Raw genomic sequence first — 15,002 nt, forward strand, 5'->3', positions numbered from 1 at the left:
CCTCCCTTTTCACTCTGTCTTTCTCAACTTCCTTCTTTCATTTTCCTTCTTTCTGTGTCACACATGACTTCCCCTGTAGTGTAATAGCGCTCATTATTGCGAGCAAAACGATCAGAGGTGGCCGGTTTGGAGTCCAACCAGTTGAGCAGCGGCTGTGTCTTATTTTGGCACGCCTCGCCCCGGCTGGCTGGCTCATTTTTAGAGTGTAAGACAACTCTACATAGCCTACTTTGCTTCATGTGTCTGCCAAGACCCACCTCCTGTTGACACTGGCCACGTGGGCTTGAGAGAGAGATAGAGAGAGCAGTGTGTGAGAGAAAAGGGGGCTGAGGGTGATTGAAAAGAAATTCAGCCCCGGAAAGTTGTTGAAATAACCCGAGTGAAAATGTGTTGTAATGGAGTAGTGTCACTTCAGCTGTGGTTTTTGTTGTGGGTTCTCTTTCACAAAGAGCTGTCAGACTGAGGTTCGGTGTGTGCATGAGCGTGTTTGCGTCTTTGAATTTAAAGGTCATAATCGTACAAACAGTTCAATTGATGGCAGCACTAATCATGAGTTTTTCTGGGGGAAAAAAACCTTTTTTTAACATGCGGTAACAGCTTTAACCACAATGATCAATAGTCACCGACACCCCCGTCCTCTTAACTATTCAATTCTCTTTTTACTTCACTAACAGGTGGGTCTTGTCTGAAAATAATCTCCCTTTAGCTGCAGTTAAGGCTTAAAGGGAGACCCCACCTCTTTCCCAGCAGCCCCTGCCTTGGTGCAGTGACATTTGTTGACTCAATAGTTTCAGGCGCAGAGCAGAAAAGGAGATTTGTTTTTACACAGAATGGGGGAGGGGAAGAGGCAGGGAGGGAGGGAGGAGGAGTCACTCTAGCTGCGACACAGATCCTGTTAAGACAAAATAGACCCTTTTACATCAGGTCTGGCTTCTGGCTTTACATAAGTCAGCTGTTGAACTGGTTAAGTGTACATTTTTTAAACCACATTATACAGTTGGATTGTGGGTTTAGTTCACTGGTCAGTCAACCTGTAGAATATCACCCAAAGGACTTTGTTTAGATGAATCTGGGTAAAATAACTAATTGATTTCCTCTTTAACTGAACAAAAAGGAGGAGATACAGGTTAAAAGAACCCATAAGGACCACCTGAGAAAGCTTCTGGTGTCTTTATTCCTTGATTGTGAAATAAAAGCTGTAACTGGATATCAGACAGAAGGTCCTGATAACTTGAGTGCACATGCACCACAACAGTATACAGCCTTTATGAACTGTTCATCTGTTGTGTCAGGTAGTATTATTTTAATCAAGGGACCACAGTAAGTACTGAAGCAGTGTTAAGTGTAAAAGCAACTGAGCTGATATCAGTAAGTGGTCACTCTGCTCTATTTCTGGGTGATAAGATGTTGACCCAGTTTCCAGTGGACAGCTGACAGTGGCGAGTTTGTGTTTGCCCTGTGATGTTAGTGCTTCGTTACATAAAGGTAATGTGGATTTTCTGGTTTCTTTAGTCATCTGTGACAGTTGAGAATGTCAACACAAGACATTTCAGGATGTCCAGGGGTGCAGTGGCATTTGTTTAGTAATTACATGTTAGGCTGACTTCATCACGTCGAGAATGTGATGCAGCAATCAGCCAAAACATCTTTTTTTGAATGACTATATTTACTTTGTTTTAATAAGATGAAAAAAGACAAGTAGCCCACAAGTACCTCAAAATTGTACTTGAGTACAGTACATGAGTATATGTACTTAGTTACATTCCACCACTGTAACCTAGCAGGCATTAGTAGAAGCCAGCCTGTTAGCCCGAGTCAGGCGTGACTACTGGCATTTTTTAAGGTGGAACATTTCTTGAAAAACAAAAATAATTGTTAGTTGCAGCTCTAGTGATAGTTAGTGAAACTCCTGTCCCACTCAACTTAAATCCCCAGATGAGTTGTGAAGATCTTGAATAAATGAAAAGCCTCCTTTCCCTACACTTAGCAATTGCCATCAAAGCGCCCCTGAGCAAGACAGTAAACCTACCACTGCCGCAATGAAGCGTCCCAGTGATCGATGCTGTAGGGCTTTCAGATGTTGTTTAGACTGGTCAGCTTCCTTCCAGCTCCCCTCAGGCAGCTGTAAACAAGGAAGTGCACTCAGTCAACTTGTCTTGTAAAACAACAGTGTTCAAACTTCAAAGTTTTCGTGCTTGTTGTCCATGTTAGATATCTCTCTGTTCAGTTAGTCGCATTAAGGGTGAAAACACGGGTTGATATTCACAGGCAACAGGCTTGTTTATTTTTCATCTTTAAATAAATGAATGTATTTGTTACTGTTTAAATGTGCAGGGCTTGATTTTGTAGACGCAGCACTCCAAAGGTGCATTTATCCTGCTTGCAACTAAAAATGGCCGTATTGACTCCTGCCATGTGTATTGCCAGCGGCCACCCTTGGCTTGCCTCCCCTGAAAGCTACTGTAACTCGTAAATCAGAGATTATCTCACCATTGCTCTCACCTTGTCACATTTCAAAGGACTGCAGGCATGTGCCGTCACCTCATCTGCAAACACACAGCCGCGGCCCCACGCTGACCCAGGGTCATCAAAATTTAGGCACACTTGTCACTTGACTGATTTCACACCTAAAGATGACGATGAGCATTAGTGGAGGATGTTAACTGGTGTTCTCGTGGGGCTGGCGCTTGTACTGATTTATGCCAAACAAATCAAAGAGAGGATCTCTCTGCCTCCTGAGGTCAAAGATCTGGGCCTGTGCTCTTCAGATCTGCGTGTCACTGTGGTGGTTTATAGTCCCACTCCCTAAACAGGCTATTTTTTTTGCTCTTTCATGTAAAACCGTGGCTTTAAAGCGTCAGTGCACATTATCAAAGTGGGTGGTGAGACCACAGAGGGAAATGAGTCATCCTTTTAACATTTGACTTGCCATTTACAAAAATGTAACTGACAAAAGTCACAAAGTCTACTGAATGATAAAGACAACTTACAGTTTAATGTTGAATTCCCACCCACAAGGCTGATGTAGTCAGCTGAAATACTGTCAACTGTCCTTTAAAATTAATAGAGAACGTAAAGTTCTTCGCAACCCTATATTTTTTAGGTGAATTACCTCGCTCACAATCCTTTAAATTGAGTATTTGAATGTTTTTTCATGAAATTCAAATTGAATTGGCCTCTGTTTGACTTGTATTTTAGGAACAACCAGGTTTTCCCCACAAAATCTGAATGAAGACACAACTCTTAGTGTTTTTCGCGCAGAGCTCTGCCGAGAGGATTGTTGTCAGTTGGTTTCATATCTCACCATCAGGCCACGAACACACGCTTCAAGCACAAGCTTCACTTTAATTCTCTTTTTGTCATTTTGGCCTTCTGTCCACAGCATACTGGTGCTTTTTACCTCCAAAAACAGGTCTTTGTTGTCCTGAAACCCTGTTTAAAACTATTTAGGAAAGACATGTTTATTTATATAGCACGTTATCAAACACAGAGGTTTTTTATTCAAAGTGCTTTACACACAAAGGTAATATAAATATACCGATAAGATGGAAAGAAAATCCAGGAAAGTTTAATAGAAGTACAGGCAATTTTATAATCAATGCAATAAAAAATAAAAGCACTGTAAAACTGATTAGCTAAAAGCGGTAGAGGAAAAGAAATGTATTCCATGTTCGTGTGGACGAGGAGAACACACAATTGTCAAACAACTAAGTAACGACTGTTTTTGAATGAACTCACATTACCTTCGACATGACCTCACTCTGCTGCCTTGAAATGTTTTGTTTTTTATATTTGGTGTGACTCATTTGCTCCTAAATAAGGTGGAGACTCAAATCAGCGGCTTGCGATGAAGCCACTGAGATTTACAACTTTCTTCTGGAGGTGGGGAGAAAAAGGTGACATCTGAGGCGCGACAGAGCTGCTGGGGGCTCGTTGTGAAGCTGAGAAAACCAGCGCTTCTCACAAGCACCGGTGGTATTAGCAAACACCTCACCTGGGGCAATCTAAACACACACAGACAAACTCTTTATGTAGGGTAATAACAAGGTATCCTCAAGCAAGCGACCGACCACTGGACCCCCCCCCCTAACAAGATGTCACCCACTGCTGCCCCTCCTCCCGTAGTTATCTTAAAAGACAAGGGAGAGTCGTTAGTGTGGGTCTCACATAGCCTAATTGTTTAAGCCACAGCAGGGGGTCCGCTGGGGGTCGGGGGTTTTAATGAAAGAGAGAGAGAGTAACTGGAGAGCACTTGCTGAGCTCCTAAAGGCACAGAGTTAGAAAATATTTGTGCTGTTTTATCCAAATTTCTGCACATTTGCAATCGCAGGACTTTGCCCCGCTTCACAGCGCCTCTCTGTCTGCGGTGCATGTGCCATCTCACCATTCACAGAGTTCCTCCCCGGGCACAGCAGGGTTGGACAAGGCCAATCACGGCCTGCCGCTGTTCCCGTGGCGACCAACTGCTCCTGAGAGGTTTAAGAGCTGGTTCCCGCATTCAGGCTGCAGGTGCTTCCATCCTCCCCTTAATACAAGACCGCCCCCCATCTGAAGGCTCTGTAGGCACGGCCCTCTATTAAGAGCGGGGAAGCCCTTTTCACCAGCTGTGTGATACAAGCTTCTCACCCATCTCTTGTTCCCAGAGGGGAATCAGTGCCTGGGTCACTGCTGTGACACAGTTTCTTTTTTGGGGGCAGATTGAAGCTACTTAGCCTGTTACAGCTTCCATAAACCAAAAGAGGAAAGGTAGTAAAAATGAAAGAAAATGAAATGAAAGTTTTACACATATGAACAATCAAGAATTAGCAATGTTAAAGGTGCAGTATGTAGTTTTGGGGAAGACATTTTTTTATGCCTAAACAAACTAAAAAAAAACTTCTCTTTGTTTTCATGGCTGACTAAATAAACAAACAGACCTTAAAGGACAACACAACTTCATACTGTTGTACTTTGTTTATATTTAGCGGACCCTGCCACCTTTCTAGCCTCAAAGAGTGTTCAGGGGACCTTATTTTCCCCCGAAAAACAGATTGTTTATTTAGTTAAAGAAAAAATAAATATTACTGAGTTTGTATTATTACCTCATTAATATTGTAATATTAATATTACGGCTCTACTTTTCTGTCTTTTTCTTTTATGTGGAATATGATGTGACAAATTGAACACGTGTCATTTTCAGTTATTGAGAGACACTCACACAGAAGAATAATTCACACACACACCTGTGCACAAAGAATGGGCAGAACATAAAATGAGATATAAGGTAGAAAAATAAGACGTACAAAAACACAATAAACTAAATAAAATACTGTAAAAGGAGTTAATGCAGACATCAGTGCCAAATATAGTAAGAATTAAGATGAATTAAGGAAAAACTACAGTTAGAACTAAATTGGAAAAGGGTTTTGTATATACTGTAGAATGCTATGGAGTAGTAATAAAAGGTAATATTGCACCTCATATTGTAAAAAGTGGAAAAATTCTATTGAAAAGTGAAAAAGTAGTGTCATGCGTGATGTTGGAACATGATCTATGTCAGATCGTTGTTGTAGGCAGAGATGTGGTCTCGAGTCACTCTTGTTATTACTTGCAACTGGGTGTGACAGAAAAGCTGACTCAAGTCTGAGAAATGTCAGTATGTCAGTGTTGTTTGTGTGTTTGTGAGTGGAGGTGTGTGTCAGTGTTGTTTGTGTGTTTGTGAGTGGAGTTGTGTGTCAGTGTTGTTTGTGTGTTTGTGAGTGGAGGTGTATGTCAGTGTATGTCAGAGGGATGGGGAGGAAATATTCTTTTGGTTGAGAAGAAATTAAGAAATAAATAAGTTATCTGTTCTTTGTGTGTTTAAATGTATTTCTCGCAAAACCAATAGTTAGAATATAAATTAAATTCATTGTAATACTTTCTATACAGGTTAGTAAAATTGTCCGATAATATCATTATTAGACACTTTAACCTTGTCTTCTCTCTTTAGTAAGACCGGATACTGCAGCTCTTCTGTGACTTGACTTGACTTGCCCAAGAAAAAATGACATCAGACTCGAGCCACGAGTTGAGTCACATGCCTGGTTGTAGGAATTGTTTTAAACAGTCTGGACTAAGGTTTAAGGGGACAGAAAAGTTAGTATTATCAATAAATTGTGATGCTGAGCAAAAGCGGTGTGCGGCATCTTGTTTTCTCAAGTAACTTTCCATAAGCGCCTCCTGCATCTGAGATAGTCAGTCCCTTTGGGGGTTAAAAACATGTTTAACATCAACAGAAAATGCAACAAAAACTATTCCTGTCCACTGTACATCTGTGTCACACACTTTCATAGAAGTACACACAATTCCCAGGCTGATCAGGTTTAGTGTGGAGTCGACAGGCTGCACACTTAAAAAGCATCCAGTCCCCACTGTTTAACTACATTCTCTGGTGTTTGGCACGGAGCGAATGATGACCCCTGCTGGTGAAGCATGTTGACCTACAATGCATCTGATCCTCCTCTTAAAGGCTTGAGTTCTTCAGTATGAGCTGGCTTGTGTTTCCTCTCAGTGAGTTGCCTGCAGTCATACTAAAACCTGTTGTGAAACCTGCTTGCAGTTTTGGAATTTACAAAAGAAATCCAGTTTTCATCAACCCTCTGCACCTTAAAGCACATGTTTTCAGTTCCTATTTTATGTATATATTCTAGTCTATGTATTCCAGTCTGAAGTGAGAGAACTAAAGTAAAAAATGAAAGTGAGAGAAATCTGCAGGATTGTTTTGCAAGAGGCACAGAGTTGTTCTTTCAACAGAGATACGATCTGCAGCTGTAAATGAACAAACACGAGAGGCAGCCACTCCATGTGCAGACAGCTGGCACTTGACATTTGTGACTGTTAATGTCACATCACACTGCAGCAGCAGCCTTTAATGTCCCCACACTGTCTAAACAACATCCTGATTCACCGTCCTCCTACAGGTGGCCTCCTACGGTTCGGCCCCCACCTGCCTGCCAAATGTCCCGACAGCAAACGCTCTGCGGCAGCAGCCAGAAACACAGTCACACCCTTTCATTCCTGCTCGAGTCCCTGTTTGTCATGTGAATATTATGATAGCAGTGTAAGGGAAAGTAGCTTTGAAAGCTCACTGTAGGTTATGTATCTGTGTCATCATTGATGGACTGTAGCAGTAGTATATTTACTCAAGTACTGTACTTAAAAACAGTTTTGAGGTACATGTACTTAATATTTTTCCATGTTCTGCTCCTTTATACTTCCACTCCAAATAGAATTTTTTTTTTACTCCACTACATTTAATTGATAACTTTAGAAACTAGTTATTTTGCAGATTGGATGCTGCATCAAAGACAAAATAGTACATTTTAAAATTCAATTACATTTTTATCAGCATTCAGATGATAAAACAAAACAGTGATTTCGATAAATGTAAAACAATTCTGGATATGTGGTCCATTAATTGGCCAGGCTGATTTTCTGTCGACCCATAGTTTTCATTATATTCATACATGTACATTTATATATAATTTACTTTTACTTGCACTTTTGGTACATTTATTGCCAGATTTATTTTGTTTTTTTTAACTTAAATACATTTAATATTGGATTACTTCTACCAAAGTTATATTAATTCATGATTTCTTTACTTTTACTCAAGTAAGATGTTGCATACTTTTTTTTTCAAGAAGGCAGGACATGTGGGTTTAGTATTCCACAGAATTGCTTCAAAAAGTGTTGGTAATGGAAGAAGGAAGTAACTACACCACAAGTCTGGTACAAGTCACGAGTTCTGCGTTAAAAAAAATGACTCGGCTAAAAGTGTACCAGCCAAATTCTGTCTTAGGGGAAAAAGTTACTTGCAGGCAGAATGGCACCTGTCTTGCGATAGGAATACATATTTTTAATTGTAGGCTAATTCATATGAAACACAATAGATCTATACCTTCTATAATGTAGTCAATAATTACATAACAAGACAAAAATCTATTTTTCTGTGCCTTTTTGTTGTAGTCCACAGAACAAGGAATGCATGGACATGTGTGTTTCAGGAATGTAAATTAAAGTGTGCTCGGAGGATCAGGCTTCAGTAGGCCTACAAAATACAGCTCATTTCAGTCCCACAGAGAACTTAACAAAGACATGCATAGCCTATATTAATATGGTTGTGTGGTGTGGATGGGTTCTTAGAAAAACAACAGTAAACGCTCACTGATTCCAAAGAACCGTAGTGTTTAAACAAAGACTCACAAATATTGCTGTACTCATAAAACCAGCAGTGGATCTTAATGTGTTTATATAGACCGGTGACGATGAATCATGCTGTTGTGTGTCACCACCAATTTGTCACCCATCTATGAATTAATAGTGCATATGTTCACATCTGTAAGCATAAAATCAGATGTTTAATTCTTACTCTGGCACACAAATACTGTTGTTTTCAAAAGGAGTGAACGTTTGCACCCAGCTCAGACTTCTGTAGGTAGGATAGAAAAACATTGCAATTACTCAAGATTGTCGCTCAACTTGTTAGTCAGGCTGCTGCACCGGCAGCCTGTTGAGCTGCCTGCAGCTCGTGCTTCAGAAACAGTCACACAGCTGCACAGCAGCAGCAGCAGCAGCAGCAGCAGCTGCCTCCTCCTTGCTTATCTATGCATTGGCAGCTGAGACGGTCCTTCTAGATAGCACAGACATGAAATCAACCCTTCACCTGCTCCGGGCTTGGTTCAGCATGACGAGCACACAGCGCAACAGCCGCCCCCCCAGCCATGTTGTCTATCACCAGACAAACCTCCCTTCCTCAGAACTGCTGAACCATAAACCACTTAAACCTGACAGGAAATAAAAACAGATAAGAAAGGCAAAGCTATGATTTTACTCCCAAAACAGTGTGTGAGGATGGTGGAGATTAGGCTCAGATTAAGGCATCCAGAGCAGAATTCATCCAGACGGGGAGAGACAGCCTGGCATTAAGGTAATTAAGGTGATGTTTTGCAGCAGTAAAGATGTGCTTGTGACTCAGAGAACGTAGCGTAACAGCTGTGGCGTGACACATAAGCCCCCCTCCGCAGCCCGTCACTGATTGTGGCAAGTCCTTGGCTGTGACCTTGCTCTCCCTCTGCCCACGCTGTTGTGAGCAGGAGATGGTTGACGATCAATTTCAGCTGCGTGTTTGCTGCGGAGGAAGGCAGCATATGGTTAGACATGATTTACGCACAAACACGAGCGCTCCCTGGTATGCCCCTCCACCCTCCTCCTCCACTCACAAACACACAAACAAGCACTTACATAAATTATCATGTTTTGTGGTGCTGCAGATATTTGTGGGTGAATTGAAATGTTGCAGGTCTGCGGTTCAGCAAAGGAAGGAGAGGATGTAAAGCCTGCAGCTCAGGATGTAGGATGAACTTCATTTTTCAAAAGACAATTTGTTAAAGGTTTAGTCTTTAAGGTATTAAAGGGGAGGTTCACGTTTTTTCAAGTCAGTCTGAAAACGTATGTACACTGACAGAGTTTTTGCATGCTGCAACCATTTTTCCTCTTCATACTGGCGGATACAAGATTTGTTCCTGGGAGACAAAATCCACAGACCTCACTCTGTGTAAAAATGTATTTAGTTTATCTGATTGCACAAGACTGAGTTTAGTCTTTTTGATACAGAATTAGTTGTGTTTCTCCTGGACGGTCTTTCCTTGCTGTGCTGCAGTGGTATAGACTGAATCACCACGACGTCGCACCAACAATAACTTCTGGTCACATCTGGCCGTTGATTTTAATTTTAATAAGATACGTGAAATCGGCAAAGTTGTTTAATTCTGTTTTCATATTCAGCCGTAACTGTAAAGTTTTTATATAAAATGTGAATAAAGTATATAAGATATAGTTTATATTTGTAATGTACGATATTGAATTTTTGCAGATGTCATTATTCTGATATTTTGCAACTCATTTTGGCTGATTGACGATGCCACTTCTATTATACGGACAGATTTTTTTTCCCCACCTAATTGCAGAGAACATCAAGTCTCTCCTGAAGTGGAATAACATGTTATTATGCCTGCTCTTACCCTGATGGCTCAGTGGCAGATGCAGACATACAATGCTATTCATTCACAGGGCAAAATAAGAAAACTACTTAGCTAACGGTTCCCATAATTAAAGCGTCATCTCATCGGCCTGTCATATTAACAGAAAAGTCCATTTTGGGCCGATGCTGATATTTCATTTTAAAGCCTGTTTCGGCCGATACCGATGACATGCAGATATCATCGTTCATCCCTAATATATCAAGGTGATTAAACACATCAGTCGGAACTATCTGACTTTTCTGCTGTGCTTATTTTATGCCCACTCAAGAAAATAACCTAAGATGTTGACTTTAAGAATTTTAATTACATGTGAATTTTCCACATCATTTTATTACATCAGTTCAAGTGTCACATTTAATGCAAAGTTTTTCCATCATGTTGAGTCAATTTGACTAAACTAGATAACTCTGTCTGATTAAATTGTATAAATGCAGACTTATACATAAACCTTAAGCAATTATTACACATAAAGTTAAGGGGAACTTACTGTGTTATTAAGTATTACACACAAAAGTAATGCCTTTCAGATCAGATAGTCTGTTTCCTGTAATAAATCACACTTCTCGTTATTAAATGTATCTATCTACTCAACATGATAGAAAAACTTTGCGTTAATTGTGACACTTTACGTTGAACTTCTACATAATAGAATTAAAGGAACATTTACACATAATTAAAATACTTAACGTCAATGTTTTAGACAGAAATGTTTTTTGGAGTGGACTAGCTTGCCTTGATAAATCAAAGTGACCCAACAGTGAAGCCTCACTGCAGGTCTCGTCCCTTTTCAGATGCTGATTCTGTCAGTTTTCTTTGAGCATGTTTGCTCTGCAACTCCAAACCTTCTCCACTCTCTATCTTTACCCGACACCCCACTGCACAACTTAACAAGACTTAACAATTTTCTCTTCAGTTGACAGTATATCCCAGTTGTTCCTTGCCCCTGTTTGCTCTCTGCAGGGGTTTTCTTCAGGGATGTTATCGTAAACAAACATTGTGATTGGTTCTGTATTAACATAAAGAGGGAATGTTGTACTAAAAGGGCTGGACCTTTGGAAGATACTTCTTTGATTTGTCCGTCTCAGACTGCTGAAGACATATATTCAGATAAACTTTGGAGTATATCACAGAATAAGGACTGTTTATTTTGTCTCCCATCACATCCACTGGAAAAGCATGAGGAAATGGATCTCTGAATAGAGAGGGGGAATGATTGCAGCGAGCAAAACACGTTTTAATCTACATATGTGCACCTGACTGTTTAAAGACGGACATAATCCTCAACCTATCTTTCAGTCAACACGAACAAGCACATTTTACAAGGGTTCAGAACATTTAAAAGGATATTTTTGCGACTACAAACAGGTGAGCAAACAATATAATGCTTAAACTTAAACCTTTGTGTTGCTGATAAAAATAACAAAGGTTTTATTGCTATTTGTGTGTCTGACCCCTTTTCTCACCTGTTTGTCACAAGCTACATCCACACTAAGTTGACAAAATCTGAAAACACATCTCACGTCCCTTCCATTCAAAACCATTTCCAAAATAAAATTTAAAAACAAAACAAAAGGTGGCCACAGCTGCTGATTTAGCCCCGACCCTCTGGAATCATCTTGGATCAGGTATTTTGGACTGTCTTCTAAAAACTCATCCTTATAGTCGAGTCTTTGTACAGATCTCCATCCCTGTCTTTGTTTTGATTCAACCTGTTTGGTCTGTCTCTCATCATGCTGGATTTTAAATTCAAATGTATTCTTACCTTATTTGTTTATTATGTTTTTCATGCGCATGTGCGAAGCATTTTGTAAGTAAATCAGAGTAAAAGTAGTATTTTCTGTTATTAAAAGCAACCAACTGCAAAATGAACAGTCCACCCTCTGTTTCCACGTGTACTTGAATGGTAACGTGACATGCATTTTCAGGTGAGTTTGTACGGACATCGATTTCCAGATTCTTGATTGTTTCTTAAATGGTGCTCAACACTTGTCTCGAGCGAAATTGTTGTTGTTTTTTTGTTTGTTTTTTTTAAAGCCGTTCTTCCGGCCTTCATTCATCAATAACCTCCATTTGATCCAACTCTTCCAGCCCACATTCAGCCCTCCATCTAACACATAATATCACTATAATAATTTGCATACAGACTGTAGGTGGTGTTTAAAAAAAACCCTATTAAAACTCTCATCTTCTCAGTTGGATAGCGTGTAGGGTGCATACATCCTTCAGGTTCATCAGGACAAATCTGCAGAAAGCAACAAACAGAGAGGATGTTTGAGTCCCTGTGATGTGGTCTGACCTTTGACCTTCAGTCTCAATCCTGCCGCAGCCGAGGTTCAAGATGACTCATAGATTATCGAGTGCTGAATGCTTGTAGAGCCGTGATGCTTTGTAGCTCTATGATGTGGTTGTGATAAAAGCGTCGTCTGGGTGAGCCAGACCTCCCTTACAGTGAGGTCAAGCAAACGGGGGATCTGAGCTGTGAACACAATTGTGTCACATGACTGACTGGTAAAGTCTCATAATAAGACAAGACATGACAACACAAGTGTTGTCCTGATACACCAAACAGGGAGAATTAGATCAGGTTAATGATGCCAACAAATATTGCATAAAATGGTCAGTTAAAGGGGATTCCTGACTCAGATCACATTAGAATTTCTCATAAAGACAAAGCTTTTGATGTGGCTATCAAGAGGTCAAAAATAAGTCAGTTAAGCGTCACTGTGACTCAGACTTTCTGTTTTCATTCTCGTTTTTTTTATCCCTAGCCAGTAAGATAGCACCTACCCTTCCTGTGGTCCACACACAGCAAAAACACAACATATAAAACAAGACATACTGTATAACACAAAGTCTGTTCAAGACAGGTAACTGTCAAATCAAAAGTTAAACAGCACATCCAATCGTATTCCATCGCAGTTGTTGGTGTTTCACATAATTTAAGACAAGTTGAGTTAAAACATGCACATTTGTTTTAATTTAAAACCAGGACTTATCATTGTCAGAGCAAAAATCACAAGTTAGACCAGGCCTGTCTACCCTCGTGCAGATACACCAGTGTCAAGCACACATGGACATACGAGGCACTAAAAACATCTTTGCAGCGATGACGAACTTCTCACATAGAAGTTTACATTGCAAAACCTAGAACATGAAATATTTCACATAAAACGTTTCCCTTCCTAAAGAAACTTTTTTTTTATAATGGTCTAAACTCATTGGAAATGAACATTTTACTGAAAAAAAAGTCAATTTAAATCATCACATAATGATTATGATCAATAAAACATGCCATAGACTTCATCTACGATCCGTTCTACATCACGTAACAAACCGAAACCTGCGGGTTTCAATAGGTGATGGTCGTGAACCTGACATCTCCAGCCAAATGTACTGTACTGTACTGTAGAATCACTTCTCATTCATTCATTCATCCGTTCATATTTGGCTTATCTTACTAATTTCTGTTTAAAATTTAAAAAAAAGACAAATAATACTCTTACACCCACTGGTACACATTCCATGAACAAACAGAAGCAGGAAAAGGAAAAAAAGTTATTTTATTTGCCACTTTTTTAATGATAACATAAGATACTGTAGATACAACTGACCATCCCTTTGTTGTTCACCTTTTTCTTTTTACAAATCATATAAAATTCAACAATACAAACACAGCTACAATCGATTAGTCATCTGAACATAAATGTAACTCAAGTTCATATTGTCTCATTATGTTTTTGTCTTTTTTAAATTGTCTTAAATCAAATATTTGAGGAGCATTTTAATTAAACTCCACAGTTTTACTCCATATGCTGAAATACCTGCTTTAAAATACTGCGTGTATATGAACTGTTCTTCTACAATGCTCGTCATATGCTTTAATGCATCCAGTGAGACAAGCTACTGAAGATTCAGGTCATTTTGCAGCTGATTCCAAACAAAAGGAGCAGCATACTTAAACGCCCTTTTTACCAATTCAGTTCAGACTTTGGGGACAGTTGGTGAGAATAAATCCTCGGAGCAAAAACTTTCCATACTTTTCTGAAGGATGTAAGTTTGAAGCAGACCAAGAATAGCCCTTAAAATAGAAATACATCAATGGTTAAGTCTCTATGTGGACAAGGCAGAACATCCAACTTGAGATCTTTGACTTTTGGTTAAATTCAGCTTCACATAAAGCTCTACGCTGTAGTGTTTTTTTGTTGTTTTTTTTTTTTTTGGTAGTCTTATATGCAACAGCAAAGCGAGCCAGAGAGCAGTTTAGGTCCTGTCACACTGTGTCCCTTCCCGGCTCTTTGGAATACTTCATCTAGACAAAAAAAAACAAAAAAAACACTTGGCATCAGCAGGCTTTCAGCTCACTTTTACAGAGAGCTTCACCATAATGATATTTTTATTCCGGGAGACATGGCCTAAATGATTTCATGTGCTAATGCAATGGGCTTGGCCATCCCCAAGGCAACAGCACTGGTCTCATTAGGGTTTCGAGTCATGAAAGTCGTGAAAAAGGAAAAGCACTGAATGGGGTCGTTAAATACATCATCAAAGAGGTGTGTCTGTGCTCTCTCGTTATAAGTTAAGATAACGCAAAAAAGCTCCTCGGTTAACGGGGGGGAGAGGAGAGGGGGAGGCAGAGAAAAGTCAGTTTGCTTGTGTATCTGTTTTTGTATTTAATTACTGAGTCATAATGAATTTCCCATGTCTAAGGACAGAATGTAATTTTGCAGCACCAGTTGCGTAGATTGGTTGCATTTATGTTTAAAAATCCTTTTTAGTTAATCTGTTGCACTCTGTCTGCATCGGCTCATTTGTGATCAATGTGAAAAATGTTACCTGAATTCACTTATTTATTGTAATTCATGAATATATTTATTTGTCACAGCCTCTGTAACTCACATTCACACTGGACTAATGATATGTTTTTACCGTTGCTATAAATAC

General features: G+C 39.7%; 1 protein-coding gene across 1 annotated transcript in view; it reads left to right on the forward strand.

Annotated features, from left to right (window-relative positions):
* The window catches only part of cxxc4 (CXXC finger 4), a 76,036-nt gene that overhangs the window by 16,782 nt on the left and 44,252 nt on the right, over window positions 1-15,002 (forward strand). The window lies entirely within an intron of this gene.

Source organism: Pagrus pagrus (assembly GCF_965226575.1).
Source record: "Pagrus pagrus genome assembly, chromosome: 2".
NCBI classification, from domain to species: domain Eukaryota; kingdom Metazoa; phylum Chordata; class Actinopteri; order Spariformes; family Sparidae; genus Pagrus; species Pagrus pagrus.